The sequence below is a fragment of the Sciurus carolinensis genome, chromosome 16 (genome assembly GCF_902686445.1).
Source record: "Sciurus carolinensis chromosome 16, mSciCar1.2, whole genome shotgun sequence".
Taxonomy (NCBI): Eukaryota; Metazoa; Chordata; class Mammalia; order Rodentia; family Sciuridae; genus Sciurus; species Sciurus carolinensis.
Window position 1 is genome coordinate 7,213,656 of NC_062228.1, and position 17,805 is coordinate 7,231,460.

Consider the following 17,805-nt stretch of genomic DNA (forward strand, 5'->3'; position numbering starts at 1 on the left):
ATCTCATGAAGGTGTTTCAAGAGTCTCAGGCAAGAAGCTGCAAATTTTTGTGACCTAGCCTCAGTAATCCCAGAATGTCACCTCTTCCCCATTCTGCTGGTCAAGAGTGGCCGAAGCCAGTCCACATGCAAGACAGGGAGCAGCAGGTTAAGCTTCTTAGTGGGGAGGAGCAGGGACGTACAGGAAGGGAGGGAATCGTGGTGGCCATCTTGGAAATAAGTCACCACATGTGACCTATCAGCATCTGCTCTTGCTCTTCCTGCTGCCTGGAGCCGTCTTCCCTAAATATTCACATGACCTGCACCATTTAGATCTCAGTTTAGAACATCTCACTTCAAACTATCCTCTCCCCCAAATCCTCCTCAAGGGTCATGTTGATCTTTGCATGCAGTTAGTTATTCCCTCTCCCATGACCCTGTTTCAGATTTACTTACCACCGTGGACTAACCCCTTTATTAGGGCTTTGCTTGTTGTCAGCCTTCCCATAACCACCCGACCTTCACACACATTAGCCATAAAGTCCATGACGTCACGCTGTTTCTCAGCAGTGCATCCCCTAGAAAAGCACCTGACACTTTGTGGGCGCTGAATGCATATTTGTTGAAGGGAAGATCAGGATTCCATGGCATGAGCAAAGGCCCTGAGGCAAGATGCAAGAGGGATAATCTGCAGAAGTGAAAAAAACTGTATGTTAGGACGCTGGGGGAGGAGCAGCCACATGCGAGCTGCAGCTTACTCCACCATGTCACATCTGAGTAAACCCCAATAGGTCACCATTTCTGAAACACAAAAGCCATATCTTATTTCTGGAATGAAAATGCTTCATTTGGAAGATGTCTGTCGTGTGTCCAAAATGGGCTTATATCATGGATACACGAACCCTGCTGAATTTGGACTTCTTCTCTCTTTCCAAAAATAAATGAAAGAAGAACAATTACAAAAACATCAACAGCAAAGTGAGGGACTCTCCATGTTCAGAGCAGAAGTTTTGTACCGTCCCACATAGATACCAGAGCATCATTCCGTTTATTTTTTATAGCTTCTCTATGAGGTCGACATTTACATTTGTTGGCATTCTGTCCCTAAATGAAATTACCAAGACTCATATTAACTTACAACTTTGTATTATGTTAACTTATTTTTTTTTATTGTAAACAAATGGGATACATGTTGTTTCTCTATTTGTACATGGTGTAAAGGCATACCATTTGTGTAATCATAAATTTACATAGGGTAATGTTGGTTGATTCGTTCTGTTATTTTTTCCCTTCCCCCCCACCCCTCCCACCCCTCTTTTCCCTCTATACAGTCCTTCCTTCCCCCATTCTTGCCCCCCACCCTAACTCTAACCCTAAAACTAACCCCTCCCATGCCCCATTATGTGTCATCATCCACTTATCAGTGAGATCATTCTTCCTTTGGTTTTTTGAGATTGGCTTATCTCACTTAGCATGATATTCTCCAATTTCATCCATTTGCCTGCGAATGCCATAATTTTATCATTCTTTATGGCTGAGCAATATTCCATTGTATATATATGCCACAGTTTCTTTATCCATTCATCAATTGAAGGGCATCTAGGTTGGTTCCACAGTCTGGCTATTGTGAATTGAGCAGCAATGAACATTGATGTGGCTGTATCTCTGTAGTATGCTGATTTTAAGTCCTTTGGGTATAGGCCAAGGAGTGGGATTGCTGGGTCAAATGGTGGGTCTATTCCAAGTTTTCTAAGGAATCTCCATACTGCTTTCCAGAGTGGCTGCACTAATTTGCAACCCCACCAGCAATGTATGAGTAACAAAAACGGCATGGTATTGGTACCAAAATAGACAGGTAGATCAACGGTACTGAATAGAGGACACGGACACAAACCCAAATAAATGCAATTTTCTTATACTAGACAAAGGTGCCAAAAATATGTAAACTTATTTTTAACAATAGCTTCTACCATATTATATCAATTTATATTTCTAAAAAAATCTTACTTTGGCTCACAGTTCTGTAGGTTCCAGTCCAAGATCAGGTGGCCCTGTTGCTCTGGGCCTTGGGCAAGGCCAGTACATCATGGCCAGAGGGCAGCTGGGGGCAAACCATTTCCATCCTCAACCAGGGAGCAAAGAGGGAGCCAGGAAGAGACCAGGGCCCTGCAGTCCCCTCTAACGGCCCTCCCCCCGTGACCCGAGGACCCCCACGAGATCCCACTTCCTAAGTCCTACCTCCTTCCAAGAGTACTCTCTGGGGGCCTGAGCCTTTAGCAAGGGGCCTTTGGTTTAGCACCCACGCTAGAGCAGTATTTCAAGTTCATTTTTACTTCATGTGGTAGATGACCGCTGGACCATCGGAACCTGCCCTAGTTTCTCCAGTCTAGAACCCGGAGATACTAGGTTCAAAGGTAGTTCTGTTTCTCTTCAGAGCCCACAGAGTCTGGGCAATAACCTAAGACAGAAGGAGAAAGAAATCAGAGGAGTCTAAATGTCCAGACCTGAACTCAGAAGACTGGGTTTCCCCGTGGCGTTGAACCAGCTTGCGTCGGTCCCCGAGGACCAGAGGCCAACTCTAATTGCGAGTCAGGGGTCTGATTCCGCCTCAATTCCAACTACATGACCATGAATCAGGGGGCATGAAAGAGCTGAGACAGGCCTGCTGGCTGCCAGGGCGGGAGGCAAAGGCAGGCAGGACTGGGGACACTCTCATCACCCCCGACCCAACCATGAGCACAGGGTGCTGGTGACCGCAGGTGAGGGAGGGGAGCAGTTGGGGGTTGTCAGGATCCACGTGGGTTCTTGTGGAGAGAAAAGGAGGCTGCTCTTCTGAGATTTTTCAAAGTCGACCTCACCAAGGTTGCAGCTGCGATAGGGCGAGGGATGCCGCTCCCCAGAGTCCTTTGCCCTCTCGTGTAACCTAGCACTTAGCCCTTGGTCAGCACACGTGTGCATACGTCACACTGGGTCTCTTGGCTGTCACTTTCATTCTCCAGTCCGGGGCTCTCTGCCCTCACCTGTGCCAAGCAGGGTGATTTCAACGTCGTTCTGCACCTGAGGGTCAGTCTGGGTCTGTGTTGTGAGCTCCTTTCCCCTTTACCTTTGTTCCACTTGGGGAAAACGTAAATACATTGTTTTAAGGAGATGGCTGTAAAAACTTTCCTTAAGTCAGACCATCTGTGTCATGGAAAATTTCGATTTTTGTCTGGAAGTAGAATTTTTTCCCTTTTTGTTTTGTTTTGTTTTTTTCGAGTTCTTTGGAAAATCCAGGGAACAACAGGACAATAACAGAAATCTCCAAAGAAAAAGAAAAAACAGAGAAATTAAGATGCCTAACAGATATTTCAGGAAAATGTGAATAATCTGGCATTTCCCTGAAGGAATGTATAAATAAAGAGAACACTCACATTACCAAGGAGATTGCCCTGGTCCCGGAGAGCCAGGGAGCATGTTGCTCACTTCTTCCCTGACACGGGCGTCTTATGGCCAGAGTCAGTTTCCCAGAAGAAACAACAGACAGGTTTGAAAGTCAAAAACAAAGATGGCGGGGGAAGGTCAGAATTCCTCGTCATGGACATGGGAGTTCTTTGTCTCTCTTTGAACCTCTTTGTTCACCAAGGTAACTGACCTGCACCCACCCTGCACCTCCCGGAAGGAGCTCAGAGCCTTCAACTCCAGTTCCCCCCACCGCCACCCCATTTCCTTCCCTGGCTCATTTCTGCTACCATCTCTGATACCCGGCTTCACACTACGAATGGCGAGTGGGTGAATCAGAAATGGACTGAGGAGGCGACAGGAGTTCCCAGCAGCTGGACCAACATGCCAGAGGCCGAGGAGACTCCACTGCATGCTCTAGTTTTTTCTTTTTCTTTCTTTCTTTTTTTATTTTCAATGCTGAAGCTCAAACCCAGGGCCTTGTGCATGCTAGGCAAGTGCTTTGCCACTGAGATACATTCCCAGCTAATCTCATTTTAATGCATGTTAATTACGCAGACTAACGGATTGCATGGTGGTGTATTCAGAGGTGTTTTAAAAATGCACTTTGGTCCCCCTTCTCCTGCCCTCTCCCCCTTCTCTAGAGGTCGCCCTTCTACTTCCATGGCATCCTTTATTGTTATTTTCTGGTCTTCGCTTATAATGGAAAACACACAGTACGTGTTCTTCCGAGTCTGATGTTTTTAGCTTTACATGATGCTCTTCCATTCCACCCATTTTCCTGCAGATGACAAGATTGGATTCTTCTTCATGGCTGAATAGTAATCCATCATGTGTATATACCACATTTTCTTATCCATTCATGCATTGATGGGTACCTCGGCTGATTCCATAACTTGGCAGTTGTGAATTGCACTGTGATAAACGTGAGTGTGAAGCTACCTCCATGGTATGCTGACTTTTATCCCTTTGGGGAAGCTCGGTACTCATGGTGATGTTATTGTACCTGGCAAAAGAGAGCAGCATTTCCAGGAACGTCGCATCATAACTCCTATAGTCAAGTAAGGCTTCCTGAAGTGATTTGTAAAAGCACTTGGAAAGCCTCAGTCTTAAGTCAAGGGCAGAAATGAATTTTATCAAGACTGGTGAGAAAGAGACTTTAAAACGGGTGAGGTCGGTGAAAGTTGTCCCCTCCACTTGCTTAACTTAAGTCTGTTCCTATATTTGGTCTAGTAAAGTGACACCGGCTCAGGAAGCTGAGCCTCCTAATCCTGGAAAGGCTGTCCTTCCACCAGTTTGCTCTGTGACTGGGGGGAGTTGCCTGACCTCTCTGAGCCTGTTTTCTCAGATATAAAGAGTTTAGTGGTTTTCAAGTGTACCTCCAAGGGGTCCTGGGTTGTAAACTGCTCATCCCGACTCCAGCCAGATCATCTGTTCTTATCTGCAGGAAGCCTGGGTAAGATTTTATTTATTGAAAGACTTGTTCTGTTGTTTAGACATGCACAACTTGATAATCTCCAGTTTAGTGACTCTTAAACTCTAATGTGCATAGGAATTCACCCGGGATCTTATGAAAATACAGATTCCGATTGAGTAGGCCTGGGGTGGGGCCTGAAGGTACTGGTTCCTATTGCTCTGTGTTTCAGAGACCTAGACTGCTAGGCCGGGTCTTTTATGTAAAATGTATTGACCTGGGTTCTGTTTACAGAGCAAAGTGACCAGAGAGAAGACTCACCTCCGAGAACTGGAGAAGAGAACAGTTACAGGATCATTTTATTTGGGGGGCTGACTCTTGGGGCCCATGGGGCACAAGTGCAAAGCTTTCCTGCCAAGGTGGGTGTCGCTGCCTGCGGCAACAATCCCACAGATATTTGTTACCGCCTGCAGCAACAATTGCGCGGGTATTTATCTGAGGTGGACTGGAAACGGAGCTACTTCTATTATCTTTCTCTTTAGTGCGCTGCTTTCTTGCTTGTTCGTTAGTTTATAGAGGAAGAGGGGCTTACTTGCTTTTAGAGGAAGTTTTAGAGGAAGACAGGCTTTGCTTAGCACTTAGAGGAAGAGAGACTTTGCTTATCAGGAAAAGAGACTTGCTACACTTTCAGAGAGGCTACTATTATCAGAGGAGCTATTTCTTAAAGGTCTGCTGCTTCTTCTTAGAGGTGTGTCCTGCATCCTGCGATCTTCATTCTGCGAGCTGCAACCTGCATTCTGCAATCTGCCATCATCAACCTGCAACCTAGAGGTGTCTGCTTGGTCCTCCACCCAGCGATCTATCAGAGGTGCTGCTTATCTGAGGTGCTTCCTATAGGTGCGTGTCTTATATACCGAAGGCAGCCAATCAGTTTAGGATTAGTGCAATTGATGCACACCCCTTGGCACCAATCAAGAAAGAATGAGAAATATCTGTTGACCACTAGCGCAGAGGAGACATTAACTAATCAGGCAAAAGTAGATCACACCGTGTTAACACTAACTATGCGCCACCTCTTGGATCAACGCCAGCCGCCATCTTAAGGTTACCCAAACATGTCTTCTGCAGGTGAAATCTGAGGGTGAACAGGCAGCAGCTTCCTCAGGACTCAGGATGGGAGGTGAGGTCAGTGGCATCCCTTCACATGGGCTCCTGTCTTTTCCCCAGCCAGCCGACAATGGCTGTGGTGGTGACTTCTCCCTGGTTCTGGGGAATGGGATCGAGGTCCAGGTCCAGCAACAGGAAGAACACCCAGGGTGGAATGTGGGGAGAACAGGCTGCAGCCACAGCCTGCTCCAGCCCCCGAGGGGTGGCATTCAGTTGACCTGCCTGGGAATCAGAGGCAACAACCAGAGCAATGGTCATGTCATGGAGAGTTCTGGAAAGATTGATATTGAGGAGAAGCTGTGATCCTCCCGACTCAACAGATTCCATCCCCAGTCGGACTCCAGCTGGGAGGTGGAAGAACTTACCAAGTGCTTCCTCCAGTGGCTTTGCTCCTGGGTCTGAGATGAGACTGTTAGAAAGTACAGAAGGGGCGTGGTGGGGAGTCGGGTGTGCCGCTTGATTACTAAACAGTCCCCCACACTCCGTTCCCAGCTGGCAGCACGCTCGGTTTCATTATGAGACCTTATCTTGTCACTATTTTAATCCATATCAGCAACTTCAAAACACAACGTGACTCAGAGGCCGATGGTCCACGGGGCACTTTCTAAAATCCCTGCTAATGAGACAAGATGAGACACGGTCTTTGCTCTGTATCATCAGAAATAAAACTTAAAAGTGACAAATCGTGATCAAAGGGGAATAAGAATAGAGTCAGAGGGAGACAAAATAGAGACACAGAAGGTAGGTTGACCCCGAGAACCAGAGGCCAAAGGAGGAAGGCCAGCGACCAAGAAGCCTCCCCAAAGAAAGAGCGAGCGGGGCCTTCCGCCTCGTGTTTAGCCTCTGGTATGACCTTCCTGTGCAGCCCAGTGCTGCCAGATAGGTGAGGATCAACTTTAAAAAGTGAACTTTTTAAATGAAAAAGGGCAGGGAGAAATGGCCACAAAGAGTCTGTGAGAAATTAGAGATGCTGGAGGTAATAGGAGAGAAACAGCGCAAATAAAAGTGAAGGTTTTAGCTCTGTATGTGTGTGTGTCTGAGTGTGTGTGTGTGTGTGTGTGTGTGTGTGTCTGTGAGTGTGTGTGTGTGTGTGTTTAAAATTGCGGGGAGGGAATTAGGAAACAGGAGAGGAAAGGCTCTCATTTACTTACATTAATTTTCAAGTGCCAGTTTCAACCATGGGCAAGATATGATAAAGCCACTTCATGGAGGAGAACATCAAGGCTGCAGAAATCACAGCCACGATCTGGGTCACGGGGAGCTCATGACCCACTGGAGACTTGATACTCAAAATGTGATCCGCAGATCGACCTCCAGGGCCCTCGCTGGAAACGTAGAGTGCTGCGCCCCACCCCGGGCCACCTGAATTAGAATGATCCTTGTAGGTGGTCCCAGGCCAGCGTAGGCACAGTCAGAAGATGCATGAAGCATAAAAGAGAGAAGGAAGTGGGAAGCAGGAGCTGGCCCAGGTGGTGAACGGGCTGTGTGCAGGAGCTGAGCCGCCTCAGCTCACTCGGGGAGAGCCAGCAGCTGGAGGAGCCCCGGGGAGGAAGTCCTCAGGGCCGGAAGCACAGAACGCTCAGTGGTTTTGCCTCCCTGCCTCTCGCCAGCTGCAGGGCCTCCCCAGCCTCGGTTTCCTTATCTGTAAAGGCGGCTAATACTGCCAGTCCTCACTTCACAAGGTCAGGGATAGCAGCCCCGGTCTGTGAAATACTTAGTAGGGCCTTGACCCCTGAGTTTCTCGGCGAGCGAGAAGTTTCCTACACACAGCTGCTCTGAGGCTTTCTTGTGAGGGACACACTGCCCCCTGGAGGGATGGCAGCTGGGGTAAAGCTGGGCGGCAGTTCGGACTGAATGCAAATCCCAGAGAAGCTCTTTTAAAACCTAATAGTTATTGCCTTCATTGCCCATGTTTATGGGGTGCAATGTGATAATTCAGCACATGTATACAGGGTGTACTGATCGAATTAGTTCCATCTCCTTATCCTATCTTTGTGTTAGGAGTCTCCTCGCTCCTCTCTTCTGGTTATAATTATCTCAAGAATCACCCCTTTTAAAGCCATTTACTTTTACATTTTTATTAGTATGAATAATGTCACCTCTAATCACATAATTAATCATAGATAATAGCAGTAATGATAAAAACCAATGTTTGTTGAACAGCTATTACATGCCAGGCACCGTGTAAAACCCTTTTACAAGCATTATCTCAATTTAACTCTCTCAACATCCCTATGAGGATCTGAATAATTTTCTTCCTATTTTCACAAACAGGGAAATGGAGGCCCAGTAGTAGATAAGAATCCAGCTGCTGACGACAGCAGGAGGAAGGCCAGGGAGGAGGCAGCAGGAGCCTTCCACTCCTGCCCACTCCTGGCTCCGATGCCCAGGGCCCCAGCTTAATGTCTCTGTGGCAGAGAGAACCCCAGTTATAACCCCCCAGGATTCCCATCCCCTGAATATTTAATATGACCTTAAAGCACTTACTGCTTTGAGTGGATTTCTCAGATGTCACTGAAGTACCAAGACAGAAGGAGGTGATCCAGTTGGGTAAGATAGGATCCAATCAGGTGAGTCCTGGTGGTGGCAGAGGGTGGTCAGGGAGACAGAGGACAGAGACTCCATGTGCCATTTCTGGCTTTGAAGACAGAGAAGGCCATGTGATGAGGACTGAAGGGGGATCTCTCTGCACTGAGAGTGGTCCCAGCTGGCAGTCCGGAGGGAGCAGCCCTCAGTCCTCTGGCAGCAAGGAGCCATATCCAGCGAACACCCCCTGAAACTTGGAAGCATGTTCCTCACCAGGACTGTGAACTAAGAACTCAGCTGGCAGCACCTTGACCTTGGCCTTGCAAGGCCCTGAGCAGAGAGCCTGGCCAGCCACCCAGAAGCTGTGGACAATAGCCATGTGTCCTTTAAAGCCACTCAGTTTGTGGTGACTTGTTACCCAGTGACAGAAGAGGCACGCAGCCTCTATTCAGAGACCTCTATGAACACTCCCAATTCAAACGTTGCACTGTATCTTTTCCATGAAATCTAAGGATCTGCTTTTCCCTCAAACAAGTAGACATGAAAGGTGATCAAAATATGTTTCCTGAGAGCAAGAACAGATAAGTGCAGAGTTTTCTGCTTTCAACCACAGTGTCTGGCACAAGGCTTTCCTGATTCAAAGTCCAATTTCCTCCCTTAGGACTTGTTTGGATCTAGTTTTTTTTTTTTTTTTTTTTTTTTTCCTATCAGTCTCTCTGGGCCTCAGTGTCCATGTCCATAAAATTGGTATAATAACAGGGTTGTTGGGAAGATTAAATGATATAATAGTCATAAAGTCTTTGCTTCCTAGCCCAGCACAGTGATCAGTCAGTGCTATCTGCACGTGTGATCTTTACCGAAGTGGTTTAATGAATGAATAAACTCCTGCAAGAGGAGACAGGACCATTCGCACAGCGCTCAGGTTTTGCAACTCAGGCCATGTTTCATATTGGGTCAGATTGGCACATATTCCTGCATCTGGAACCCTGGAGGATGATTCCCACGCAGGGCCCTGGGATGCAGGATCAGATCTGAAAGGAAATATTTGGACAACCAGCTGCGGACTCTGCTCAGAGGCCAGAATGGCCACGTGGCTCACTCTGAGATGCCCCTGCAGATGTTGGGACCACTGCCAATAATTTGGTCTTTCAAACTACTGACTCCGGAAGTGGATCCCTCTCAGAGGGTCCCAAACAACAGGACTGTGGGTTCAATCAGAACAGTTTAGCCAGCAGCCCCAGGTAGACAAAGCCAGACTTCAACCACTGCCTCCTCAACAGCTGTTTATTTCAAATCTAGCCAAAGAGTCAAGGGTAGAATCTACAAACCTGCTCCTGTCTTAACTGAGTGTGTGTTACTCCCTATAAAAGACACTGGGACAACATGTTTATGGCTTACTATTTTTTTTTTTTTAATTCTGTTGTGCTTCTTCAGAGAAAACAGTTTTGTCATTTGACAAAAAATGAGGAGATGTTTAAGGTAAGAGAGCAGCCTGGAGTTTTAAATTAGAGCTGGGTGCAACCTGACGTCATAAAATTCACTATGACAGGGAGGGAAGGAGAGGTTCCACCCACACCCAGATGATAACTGAGTCTCCCTTGCAATCTGACTACCAACTCTGGGGTGTCCTGCACCCCTTAACATCTGCAGAACCGTAGGGCAAGTCCTGATTTCTACACCCCCGGCCCCATTCCTAGTCTTAATTTTAGCAAGTTAGCTAAAATTAAGTGGGCATCGTGGCCCACTGCAGAGGAGGGAAATGGAATATTTGAAAAATAACCGGTGAATGCAAAGATCCATTTCACTTGAGGGGAGAAGAAAGAGTGCAGAGTGGCGCGCGGTCCCTGCACGGGGGACACCCCGAGTCTGGTGCGCAGAGGAAGGAGCACAAGCCGAGAGGGCTGGAGGAACAATGGGCCGTCACAAGTGCCGCGTTATGTAACTGGGTTATTTGAATTCACAATTGTGAAGGCGACGATTGTAGGAGAAGGCCTGTCCTCCTGCTCCATGGTGGAGCAAGCCCCCAGCTGCCCTGGAAGCAGGCCGTCCCTCCTGGTGACGCAGCAGCTGGCATTCAGGAGAGAAGGACTGGATGATCGCTGACGCCGAGAAGGTGCTCCTGTGCTTTCAAATGTTTTTAATAATAATGATCATAACAAAAGGCGGCGAGAAAATCAGGCCCTTCTCCCCTGTGGCAATTGGCCATTTGCAAATGACCTGGCTCTTGGCATTGTCCCGCAGGCCCTGGGCTGCGGGGTGTACTCTGAGGCTTCTCTGCAGTTCACAGGTTCCATTCGCAGCTGGGTCAAGGCACGTGGACGTGGACGTGCAGAAGGGCCTCAGGAGGGGGAGTCGGGGGAATGCTTCTTGCATTTGGAGGATAAGGTGACCAGGGTTGTGGCGAAGGCACCCTGGGCAGTGCTGAAGGTCACTTTCCCTTCACCTGCTACTCCATAAACCCGAGCATGAGGAGTGAAAGGACAGGAGTCTCCTGGCCAGTCCTCCCAGTTTCATGATGAGCCGCAGCACCACGCGAGCCCGGAGCCTCAGCCACTCCCAGGAACTCGCCCTGGACTCTGCACGTGCTGCTCCCTGCGCCAGGGACACCTCCCGGACCTCACCCTTGAAGATCCAATTTGTCAAACCCAGCTAGACTCTCGCTCTCTGTGAAGCCTTCCTTGCGCACACTCCCTCCCCACTGGGTACCAGTGACTCCACCGGGTTTCACTGCAAGGGACCCCCACCCTGCCACCGTGGGCTGTTTGCAAATGAGCCTCCCTCACTTGAATGTGCTCCCGCTGAGGACTGAGGCCGGGTCTTCTCGGTTCTGAATTTTTCATGTTCAGCTATGAAGGTGACCTCAGAGTGTTTGGGTAGTAGGGGGTTGTCCCCCAAACCCTGGGTGCTTGTGCAGAAGTTGTGGAATTGGTAAGCTAAGTGACAAGGCCAAGGCCAAGTCTCTTTTCCTTTGGAGTGTGGTTGCGTCGCTGTGTGTTTATGCTGGGTATCTGGATAGAAGCGTGGCCCATTCTTCAGGAGTTCCCTGTCTGGGCCGTTTGCAGTTCCCATTGGTCACCATCTGCACAAGGAGGAGCTTTCCAGGTAGGAAGGGGCACTGGGACAAATGGCCGGGAATCTTGCTCTCCCCTGGCATTGGCAGGGGAAGTGGATGGACAATGAGCTGATGACAGTGACAATGACAACAAAACTTGAGTCTTGGGTGAGCGCCTTGCAGAGCCAAGCACTTTCTGTTCTTTTTCCTGTTCAGCCTGAGTACAGAGGATGAGGATGGCTGTCATTCTCATTTAATGACCTGCCCACTGTCACAGCTTAGGAGAGTCCACCCTGGAGCCCACGCGGCTGCGCTCCGGAGCCCACACGGATTCCTCAACTGCGCCCCCCGCCGCTGCTCGTGGGAGCACTGCGCGCCCGAGTTTACAGGCACGTGTGTGCAGATGCACTCCTGGTGTGGCTGCCTCACGTGCTTGTGTGCATGTGGGGCAGGGTGAGCTCAGGCGTGTCTGGCGTTGCTTGACATGTTAGCATGTGTGTGTCCGTGCGCCTCCTGCCTTGGGAAAAGATCAGGGTCTGAACAGAGCCCGGGTCCTCATGGCCGAGGAGTCCTTCAGGTGGCGAGCACCCCGCCCCAGCTTTCTTTGGGTCTTTGTCCACTTGGACTCTTGCACATTGCCTTGTCTGCCTTTGGTTGGGTGGGGACCCTGGCCTTACTGCAGGCAGTGCAGACGATGGGCGGTGAACTTGCACTAGTGAAGACTTGCTCTTCAACAGCAAATTTGCATTTAAATGTACCCTGTCATTTTTAATCTCAGGCACTTGGCACAATTAGCTCCCAAGGAGCAGGCTCTATTTACAAGGCCTGCTGCAAGCCAGGAGGACCCAGGCTGCAGCAAGCCCAGTGCAGACTCTAGGGCCTGTGGCATGGATGGGTGTGGATGGAGAAGCCTGGTGATGTATGCAAATTATACTGTCAGGGGCAACTCAGATGCGTCCTGAGGAGAGTGCCAAGAGGCATTTTGTGTTACCAGGCCATGGGCGGTGTCCCCTGAGACAGGAATCCTGCAGGTCGGAGGTGGGACGGCAGAGTGGCTTGTTCAATCCTATTAAAGGTGAGAACGGCTTGAAGGCTGCTGACAGGGCAGAAGAGCTGCTGTTTGTCTTCTAAAGAGGACAGTTGACAGTCAAAGAGAGAAGCAAGCCCTCCTGCCATCTCTGTCCTGCTCTCAAGTCCCCTACTTAGGATTAAGGCACAGGAATCCGCTGATCCGCTTTCCTTTTCTTTTTATTATTATCAGGAAGTAAACCATTTGCTTCTGGGTTTTGTTTTGCTTTTCTTTGCTTCATTTCCGTTTGACGTCCTTTCATATTGTTTGACTTCATTTGGGTTTTCAGGTTGAAGATGAGGGGCAGTGCTCTGGTGAGGTAGGAAGAAGGTCTCCACCAGAGGGCTTTGGCTTTACCCCTTGTGCCTACTTGAGACATCCTGTCTGAATCTGTGTAAAAGTTTTGTGTTTTTCAAAAGTCCCTATCTGAATTAAAAGTGCACAACTTCTTTTATAGCATCAAGCACTCCAAAAGAAGTTTTTAAATGTTTGCTGTGGGTCTGGAGCCATGAAAAGCCTTATTGTTTTACCCAAGAAGACACTGAACTGAGGGTCTGGCGACGTGCCTGAGGCCACTCAGGGAGTGAGGGCAGCAGACCAGAGAACCCAAATGTGATGCAAAAAATATCCAATAAAAGTTTCCACTCATAAACTTTGGCAGACCACAGGACGATATGAAATGAACACCATTATGAAGAATCAATTAAGAGAGGAGAGGGCCAGAAGCGAGATGAACATCAGGTATGGAAAAGACTATGGCAAAGGGAAAGCTAGCTATTGATCTTTGAAATTCTGAAACAATGCTTTTTCATTATAGAAAATCTGGAGGTAAAATAGCCAGAATGCATAACAATGGGATTTCTAAGCATTCTTGGTCTGCCCCATAGACACAGCCTGGATTCCTTCTTGGTTTTTTTCTACTCATCTGAGAGTGTCGATGGCGGAGTTGGAGGAGGGCCGGGTCCTCAATTGGCTGAGTGGTGAGAGGCAGGGGAAGGCAGGGTCCTGTGTGCTGGGATGGTGGACACTGAACACCTCCCTTTTACAAGGGCATTGATCCCATCTCACTGCTGCTTACGTTTCGACATAGGAATATTGGGGAAGGGGGACCCGGGAATTCAGTCTACAGCAATGCCTGAACACCAGGGGATCTGGAAAAACTCAAAACCTTTGTTCATAATGAGACATCTTGCTTGTGACAGAGGGCCTAAGCCTTGCCTGTACTAGGGTTCCATGTCTTCTTCTTGAGATAGTGCAGGTTGGCTCTGTTAGACCCTTAGGGACTTGGAAATGTACCTTGATAATGCTTTTTCTTATCATATTCAATGAAAAAAGGGAAGATGTCTTAGAAATGCCTTTAAAAGAAATACAATTTAACAACGACGTGGGATGTGAAAAATGTTTGAATCTGTGTTTTAAATGTTCTCCTTAAAGCTGTGGTTGCCACACCTGCCTGCGACCTCTTCACTGCACCCCAAACTAATAAATCACCACTTCTGCGGTGGGGCCCAGGCACATGTAATTTTTGACGAGCCTGAAGTGATTCCAGTGGCAGCCAGGATGAAGAAACTTTGACACAAGTTCACTGGTAAGAGTTTGTACTATCTTAGGTGTGCTGTCGGTAGACAGGCCTCTACCACCCTCCAGTCCTACCATGTGTCACAGAATGATGAGGAGGTAATGAACATCCACTCACCTTTCACCTGTGGAAACTGAGTCTCAGAGAGATGAGTTCTCTTGCTCAAACTCACACCATCAGTAAGAAGAAGTGAAGTTAGAATCTGAACCTCAGAGTCTCTCAAGGAGAGGATGGTCCCTGTTGTTCCACTGAGCCTTCTCATGATGGCTTAGGCATCTGGCCAGGAGTATTTGTGCTGCCTTGCTGCCCCTGGAGTGAGCCCAGCCATGCATGTCTTGGAGGCAAGATGGTGTTTTCAGATTCTCACCTGGGAGCTCCTTATATTGGTCATGGAGGAGACAGCAGAGATGGTTCACATAGAAATGTTCTGCATTTGATAGAAGAGGTACATGGAACCACGGAAACCAGGTCCTCAAAGTCAATGTGGATTACAGAAGGAAATCCTCTGGGCTGTGGCTGTATCGAAGGAACCAGCCTGTGAACCACACTCTCCACACACAGACCAACTCCACCACCCAACGTGAACTCTCTGACGATTCCAACTCTGAACCTGCCACCTCCTCACCTGAATTTCCTTCACTACTACTTTTCTCTTGAACAATCCCTACCTTCCCTCTAGAAGTTCAAGGTTCAGGTTCTGCAGGCAGATGGTGGTTCCTCCTCCTCGTTGCTTCTGTGGCTGCCTGTCTTCACAGGATGTCTCCTTCATTCTGTGACCCAGCATCGTTCCCATGAGACCTCAGCTCCTGCAGGGCTGGGCCTAGGCTGCATTCACCTCGGGATCCCAGGCTCTGGACTTAAGGATAATGTTTGGCATGTAGCAGTTCCAGGACTTAGAAAAATAAATAAATGATGAATTGAGAGAATGCCTAAGTCTTCTGAACCAGAGCAAGGGAGCTCATGTAACAAGGAATCCCTGCTAGTTCTCCAACTGTATTAAAAATAAAAATACCAGTGAGACATATTGGGCCATTTGCTGTCAGCCTGTGGTTCATTTTATCATGAGAAAGTCACATGAGCCTGGAGCCTGAGCCCCCGCTGTTCAGAGCATGTCCTCAGCCCCATTAAGAGGATTCCCCCCAGTAATTGCAGGGTAAATGACTTGTTAAATCCGGAGCCCCGACCATACATCTCTCGACATGCGGTTCAGACTCCTTGGGCAGTTCATCGCACTTTCGGGTAGTACATATTTTATAGAGGAGGGAGAGCTCTCCAATTAATAGTAATTGTGATCGAAGCAGTAATGCTTGTCTCCAGCCTCGTTCCGCAGGAGGAGACTGGAAGGCCCATGTTAATTGCCACAAAGAGCTCTGTCTATCTGCAGTGGTATATGAATAATAAATCAGAGGCAGAGAGCACACAGCAACTGTTATGGTCTTTGAGGAGGTACGGATATTTACGTGGTGCTGATTGCTAAAAAATTTTCTCTGAGTAATTATTAGTAAATGTGGAATGTCTACATTTGTAAGGGAATTTTAATTAAAGGGAAGGTGACTCTCATTATGGGGAAGAAGGAGCGTTTGGGGATTAACATGCAGGTCCAGGACCAAAGCGCTGGGTCTGATTGGCTTTCCCTGTTGCTACTTGGACACCAGCAGGAAGCCCAATTCCTCTGGGTTCAATTTGCCCTGGTTTCGAAGCCAGGGAAGATAAGGCATTTGTAAGTGCCTGAAGTTGTGTTGGATAAGAAGTCCTGCGGTGGAGTCTTCTTATCTGGTTCACCTCAGGGTTGTCCAGCAGGCCTGGGTCGGACATCCTCCTTGTGAGCCTCGGGGTCTTCATGAATAACTCTCACCCCTTTCATGTTGGTTTAACATGGAGCAAAGGAGATCGGGTATGCAGAAGTCAAGGAACCATTTCTGGCATATTGTGGACTTGTAATGATATTATGAGAGCGACTTCTGGTCTACTGGGTTAGTTTTCTTTGGCGAACTGATTGGGCTCTTGTGATGCAGGGAAGAGGGGGACGTTGCTCTTGACTCTAAGCCACTCACCGTATGCAGCTGAACCAGACATTGAATGAGACGCTTTCAGTTCACGGGCACTCTTCTTTCCCACAAGATCCCTTTCCATTTTGTGGTGATGATTCTTAACATTTGTGTTTATTTGGAGATGGGGTATGGATTCCTTTAAAGGGTTGATACCAGCTATTCCATCTCTTCCATAAAATTACACATATTTTGTGAATCCCTGTGTTGACATAAATATACCTTTCCTTAAGGACCCAGGGTCTAGAGGGCTAAAAAATAATGAGACTTCCAGAGCTGGGAGAAGGAAATGGAGACACAAATGGCCCCAAGTGACTTAGGAGGCCTGGGCATTATGGGGAGGTTGCCTCTTCTCCCGCAGGAAGACAAGGTAATCTCAGACCCAACCCTGTCTTCTTGCCAACACACCCAAGAGGAAGCACTTGTTTTCGGGATATGCCTCCATCAACAGATGGTCAGGGGTTCTCAAATGGCCTGTGGGAAACACTATTGAGTCTCATCTCCCAACTATCTTAATTACACATGGATCTGGCCAATCAAGGGAAACTGGCCCTTGGAAAGGAGGGGTATAAATTGAAGCAGAAGAGGGGGTATACGCGGAAACAGACTTAATAGAAACGGGGAAGTTTAGTGAATCTAGTGTCTCTCGAACGATTAAGTGGACTATAGCATTAATATAAGGACAACTCTACTGTTAAAAATTTGAGTTCTGGGAGGAAAAGCCCTTCAGTTAGTGAAAGGAATAACTAGAAAAAATAACACAATAAAAGATTAAATTGATAAACTGGATCAGAGTGGTGAGCTTCAAGAACTGTAAATTAAGTATTTTTGGCTCTGTGGGTCATAGGCCTCTGTCACAATCATTGGGCAAGTCTGCTGTTTGTCCTGAAGGCGGCCACAGACAACACATGAACTGAAATTTGAATTTTATGTAACTTTTTCATGTTACAAAATATTAGTGTCCTTTGACATTTTTCCTAGCCATTTAAAAAGTGAAAGTTATGATTAGCTCATGAATTGGATAAAAATGGATTGTGGGCTTGGTTGGACCTGTGGCTATGGTTTATTATTCCTTGACTTAAAAGCTGGACTGAATATTTTTTTGAATCCACCTGAAATAAAGTATGGAAATTATGAAAAAAGGGTGAGAAAAAACTGAAGACAGATTTAGGTGAGTTTTTTCTCACTGAAATTTAAAAAGTATACTACTCCATTTTTTATTTCATTCATTCTGACAGGAATTAAGTGGGAAGTGAAGAGAGAATCTACATTTGACTGCCTACTGTGCGCTAATAGATACATTATCGTTCTATCCTGACCTTCGTAAAAGATAAGCATCATTTCAGTTTGGTACTGGAGATTGACCCCTGGGGTGCTATACCACTCAGTGACATCCCTGGCTCTTTTAATTTCTTATTTTGAGACAGGGTCTTGCTAAGTTGCCCAGACTGGCCTCAAACTTGCAATCCTCCTGCCTCGGCCTCCAGAGTCCTTGGGATCACCTTGGGGCACCACGTGCCCAGCTGCTATTTCA

At 47.6% G+C, this 17,805-nt stretch overlaps 2 long non-coding RNA genes across 2 annotated transcripts; one reads left to right on the plus strand and one right to left on the minus strand.

Moving 5' to 3' along the window:
• Positions 1 to 1,855: 1,855 nt before the first annotated feature.
• Positions 1,856 to 7,310, minus strand: LOC124967311 (uncharacterized). The gene is made up of 3 exons (XR_007105512.1): positions 7,149 to 7,310; positions 6,363 to 6,613; positions 1,856 to 2,436 (listed from the first exon to the last, which is right to left on the minus strand). It is a non-coding gene; the product is annotated as an uncharacterized LOC124967311 (long non-coding RNA).
• On the plus strand, positions 5,878 to 15,063 carry LOC124967310 (uncharacterized). The gene is made up of 3 exons (XR_007105511.1): positions 5,878 to 6,015; positions 13,102 to 13,385; positions 14,079 to 15,063. It is a non-coding gene; the product is annotated as an uncharacterized LOC124967310 (long non-coding RNA).
• Positions 15,064 to 17,805: the final 2,742 nt, after the last annotated feature.